We start from the raw sequence: 5,842 nt of genomic DNA on the forward strand, positions 1-5,842 counted from the left end.
AGTTACCCTAAGATATTTTCTATTATTTGACGCTATTGTGAAAGGTGTTGTTTCCCTGTTTTCTTCAATCATTTGTCATTTGCATATAGGAGGATTAGTGACTTTTTTGAGTTAGTTTTTTATCCAGCTACTTTGCTGAAAGTATCAGTTGTAGGAGTTTTCTGGTGAAAATTTTAGGGTCACTTATATATACTATCATATCATTTGAAAATAAAGATACTTTGACTTCATCCTTTTTCATTTGTATCCCCCAATCTCCTTCATGTGTGTTGTTAATTTACTAGTGTGAGATCTCTCCATTTTTTAAAAATGTAGACATTTAGTGCAAAAATCGTCTCTTAGAGCCACCTTCATTGTGTGTTCTATAAGTTTGGATTTGTTGTGTATTCATTTTCATTCAATTCTAGGAAGTCTTTAAATTCTTTCTAAATTTGTCTTGACTCATTTTTCATTCAGTACTGAGCTTTCAGTTTCCATGAATTTGTAAGCTTCTGTTGTTTCTGTTGTTGGTATTCAGCTTAAAATCATGGTCATCAGCCGGGCAATGGTGACGAACGCCTTTAATCCCCAGCACTTGGGAGGCAGAGGCAGGTGGATTTCTGAGTTCGAGGCCAGCCTGGTCTACAGAGCGAGTTCCAAGACAGCCAGGGCTACACGGAGAAACCCTGTCTCGAAAAAAAAAATCATGGTCATCAGATAGGATAGAGGGTACTATTTCAGGTTTTTGTATCAGTTGAGACTTGCTTTGTGTCCAAGTATGGTTAATTTTGGAGAAAGTTCAATGAAGTACTAAGAAGAAAGTATTTTTTTTCTGTTTGAGTGAAATGTTCTGTAAATATATTAGGTACATATGGTTTAGAACATTTGTTAGCTCCAGCATTTCTCTGCTTAGTTTTTGTCTAGATAGCATGTCTATTGGTGAAAACTGGGCTTAAAATCACCTACTATCAGTGTATGAAGGTCAGTACGTGATTAAAGCTGTGTTAGTGTTTCTTTTCTGAGTTTAGGAGCCCTTGTGTCTGATGCATAGATGCTTACAATTATAATATCCTCTTGGAATATTTTTCCTTTGATGAGTGTATAGTATCCTTTCCTATCTCTTCTGATTAGTTCTGCTTTAAAGTCTATTTTGTCAGATATTAAAATGGCTACCCCAGCTTGCTTCTTAGGTTCCTTTGTTTGAAATGTCTTTTCTCCATTTTACCTTGAGGGGATGTCTATCCTTTGATGTTAAGGTGTATTTTTTGGATACAAAAGAGGGATGGATCCTGTTCTCACATCACTTTGTTAGTCTTTATCTTTTATATTGGGGAGTTGACCATTGTTATTGAGAGATATCAGTGAGCAGTATTTGCTGAATCCTGTTATTTTGTTATTGTGTTGTGTGTTTTTCCTCTTTTGATTTGCTGATCTGGGATTATATTCCTTGTGTTTTCTTGGGTGTGATTAACCTCTTTAGTTTGATGTTTTCCTTTTAGCACTTTCTCTAGGTCTGGGTTTGCAGATAGATACTGCTTAAATTTGGTTTTATCTTTGAATATCTTTCTCTCCCTATATTTTGTGATTGAAAATTTAGTTGGCTATAGTAGTCGGGGCTAGTATCTGTAGTCTCTTAGACTACAGGCTTTTCTGGCTTTTAGAGTCTATATTGAGAAGTTGGGTATAATTCTATTAGTTCTGCCTTTATATGTTACTTTATATCTTCCCCTTACAGCTTATAATATTCTTTCTTTGTTCTGCTTGTTTAGTGTTTTATTCTGTGCCAAAGGGACTTTCTTTTCTGGTTCAGTCTATTTGGTGTTCTGTGTGCTTCTTGCATCTTGATAAACATCTCTTTAGGTTAGGAAAATTTTCTTCTATGATTTTGTTGAAAATATTTTCTGTGTCCTGTGTTTCTTCTCTTGCCTCTTTTTATATTATTTTTAGATTTTTTTCATAGTGTCCAAGATTTCCTGGATGTCTTGTGCCGGGATTATTATTATCATCATCATTATTATTTTAGATTTAACATTTTCTTTGAGCAAGGTAGTCTTCTATCATGTCTTCAATGCCTGAGAGTCTCTCTTCCATCTCTTGTATTCTACTGGTGAGATTTGCCTCTGAGGTTCCTGTTTAAGTTCCTAATTTTTCATTTTCATATTTCCCTTAGTTTGGGTTTCCTTAATTGATTCTCTTTCCAGTTTTGGATCTTGAAGCATTTTATTCATCTCCTTCTGCAGTATGTGTTTTCAGAGATTTCTTTAAGGGGCACATTCATTTCCTCTGTAAGGACTTCTATCATATTCATAAAGGCTATTTTGAGGTCCCTTTCTTATGCTTCAGCTATGTTGCCATACTCAGGGAATGCTGTGGTAAGGTTGCCGGGTTCTAGTGGAGACATACTGTCCTGGCTGTTGTTGAATATGTTTTTGTGCTGGAGCCTAGGCATCTGCATTTGGGAAGACTGTAATTTTAGGTACTGATATCTGGTCTTGTCTTTGTTGAGTGGTATTTTGTTCCTTAGTTTCTGTTGCTTTCTCTGGTTCTTAGAAGAGCTTGGTGACTGTGTGTTGCATGGTAGGAAATTGTTCTGGGATTGGTGTGGCCACTGGGGGTCCCAGGTAAAAATGTGTTTCTTGATTAAGAGCTGACAGGCAAAGCTGTGGATGAGCTAGGAATGGGGCACTCAGGGGGTCTACAGGAAGGAGGAAAGCAGGGGTTTCCACCACAATCTGCTTAGTCCCCTGGGAATGAGGTCAGAGAGTGAGGAGAGGCCAAATGCAGCAGGCAGTCTGCTGCAGATCTGGAAATGAGTCCATGGGATTAGATTTGGAGGAGCTGAAGGAGAGGTGAAGATTTGCAGTTATCCTACCTGCTTCACTGGCTGGAGGGGCCTGAGGATTCCAGGTAATGGCTACTGGGGTTGGGGCTGGGATAAAGCAATGAGCAGAGGGAAGGAAATTTGGAGGGAAGATCTGTGTGATGGACTGCAGATGGAAACAAGGAGGAAGGGGAGGGCCCAGCAGGTTGTCTTTTCCAGAGCTAAGGATGAGACTGGGGGTTTGATTGCATTTGGAGGGGCTGAGGGAGAGGTGACCATCTACAGTCAGTCTATCTGCTTCTCTCACTGAAGTTTCAAGAGCCATTTATTTAAACACAAACTTTAAAGAGCAGATAAATATAAGAAAATTAAAAAAAAATTTTTTTATTTTTTTGTCTAACAGCGGTTGGCTTGAGAGTCTTAAGACTGGAGCATCTGTACCTTAAATGTTTACTGAAAATATTTACAGATAGTTTCTCTATTGGGTGTTCCAATCAACTCTCATCCCATCTTGCAGATGTGAATGGTACCATTAAGAATATAAAAAGTTGTTATTCAAGAGTCTTTACAGAGATGCAAAGTTCACATGTCTCGCCAAGTTCCCACTAGGAGGCATACTGACCATAAAGGTTTGGCTTCCGCTACTTTTTTGCATGATTGACTTTATGTTAAGTAGAGCGATTTTCAAGACAGGGTGACAATGACGACGATGTTCACCTTTCCTCCACATTGTCATCCCTCTGCATCCATGGGACTGCTGGATCCAGAGCCACTCGTGGGTCTGGAAATCTAAGGATGCTTTCTCCCTCATGTAAGATGCATGCATCCCCTGGTATTTTAAAAATCATCTCTAGATTACTTACTGTGACTAATTCCACGTAGATGCCCTATAAACATCTATAATACTGTATAGCTTAGGGAATGAGGGCAAGAAAAATGGCTGTATGTGCTCAGCACAGATGCTATTTGTTTTCTGAATATTTTCCCCCCACAGTTAGTTGAATCCTCAGATGAAAAATCCACAGGCACAGAGGAATCGTTGTCGTATTTCAATTCAACAGACATGTCATTCAAGCCTCTTAAAGGATTGCAAACCAGAGCACAAAAGTTCAGGAAAAAATGATTATTTCAATATTTATGGAGTTTGTAAATTTAATTTGCAGATACCACATGCTTGGCTGAATATAGCATGTGATGATTTAAACATTATGCATAGATATGAGAGCGATACTCAGTTTGTCCTGTCTCCTTGTGCAATTGTTTCAGCCACTCTATTGTTTTGTGAGATAAGCAGCTGTCACTATGGGAACACTCTCTCTCAGAAGAGTCCCAGGATGGATAATAAAACATTGTGTTGCCCTTGTGTAGCTTTATTGAAATAATACTATATAAATATTAGGGCATATCTTAGTTTACAGTGTATTGCTAAATACACCATTTCATTTGATGCATCTTTCTAATGGAGATTATCTGCAATGAACAGACAAGATAGAGACACAAAGTATATATACCTCCCAAGGTCATACTGAAGTAGCTGCTGACTTGACTGCTATTGATTCTAAAATGACTTTCTTGCCTGCTACCTCAGTGGCCTGAGGATATCCAAGTTCTTGAACAAAGAGAAACACAAAGTTCTCTTCTGCAAAACTCCAAAGGAAAGGCAAATGGGAGATGCTAAGAAGTCCCCAGTTCAAGTCAGGAGTGTTCCCAGCTACTGGATTCCAGTGGGAGAGGCCACTCCTGATTCTAGAAGATGTATTTGTCACTAAACAATGTTTACACCTCACTTGCTTTGTACCAAAAATTCTTCAAGATATAAATGACAGAAATATTGTCACAGAACAACCACTGCTCTGCCCTGCAGGAACTGAAAATAATCTACTGTCAAAGATAGACATCTGTCATGCATTCTGACATGGAATGTTAAGTGTGAAAGTGAGAGACAGAGAGAAGGTCAAGAACTGACCAGGGGTTGGAAAATGACCTCTAAGATAACACAAGAGAAACAAGAAGACATTCCTCAATAGCCATAAAGGGAAAAGGAACACAGGGTATGGCATATGCAAATATCAATAGGCTAGTGTGTGTGTGTGTGTGTGTGTGTGTGTGTGTGTGTTGATTCCAAGGAACTAGGAGAAGTCCAATTTGAGTGAACTGTAAAATCTAAGTTCCTTACCAGCAATTCAGAGCCTGTTTTGTTTGTTTGACAGAGTCTCACGTAGCCCAGGCTGGCCTTGAATTTATTATATAACTGAAGTTGTCCATGAACTTCTGATCCTCTTGTTTCCACTGTCCAAATACTCAGATTATGGGTATGTATTACCATACCTGGTTTATGTAGCGCTAGAGATGGAATCCTCAATTTGTACATGCCAGACAAACACTCTTCAAACTAAGCTAAAACCCCAGCCCAAGAGTGGAAGCAAACCATTGTTCTTCCAGTTATCAGTGGGCCTCTTATCCAAACGAGCCGCAGACACAGGCAATGTGTATTTTCAACAGTTTAGGTGTAGAGGCTGGAAATGGTGGATCAGAGGTCTTAAAACAGACCTCAGTTGTCTAGAGGCTGAGAACTGTTGGAGGACAGATGAGGTAGGGATAGAAGAAACGTGTGAAAAAAATGGATGGATAAGATCTTCAGAATGTAAACTTAGAAGACGGGGTTCTTGACTGGATGTAGGTGGTTGAGGGAGGGGAGACCCAAGAAATAATTCCAGTAAGATGAGTGTAGCAGGCTCCTGAGCTCAGAGAGCCTGTGGGGAAGAGTGGGAGCACAGGGTTGACCCTCAGCCCCCTTAGCTCCTCTAACTCTTACCCTAATCAGAGATTTTCTCCTTCAACATGAAGAATGAATGATGCTTTAGACAATTCCATGTTACTTTGTTTTCCCTTGTTTTTCATGGGAAGGGTGACCCAGGGCGGCTCCCATGAGGGACAACGCTCTCCCATAGGGCATCACCCCCACTCCTCACACTTGACATTACTTTGACCACTAGATATAGATTACTTAAATGATGCAGATAAAACTATAAATGAACCGAC

This window comes from Arvicanthis niloticus, chromosome 8 (genome assembly GCF_011762505.2).
Source record: "Arvicanthis niloticus isolate mArvNil1 chromosome 8, mArvNil1.pat.X, whole genome shotgun sequence".
NCBI classification, from domain to species: domain Eukaryota; kingdom Metazoa; phylum Chordata; class Mammalia; order Rodentia; family Muridae; genus Arvicanthis; species Arvicanthis niloticus.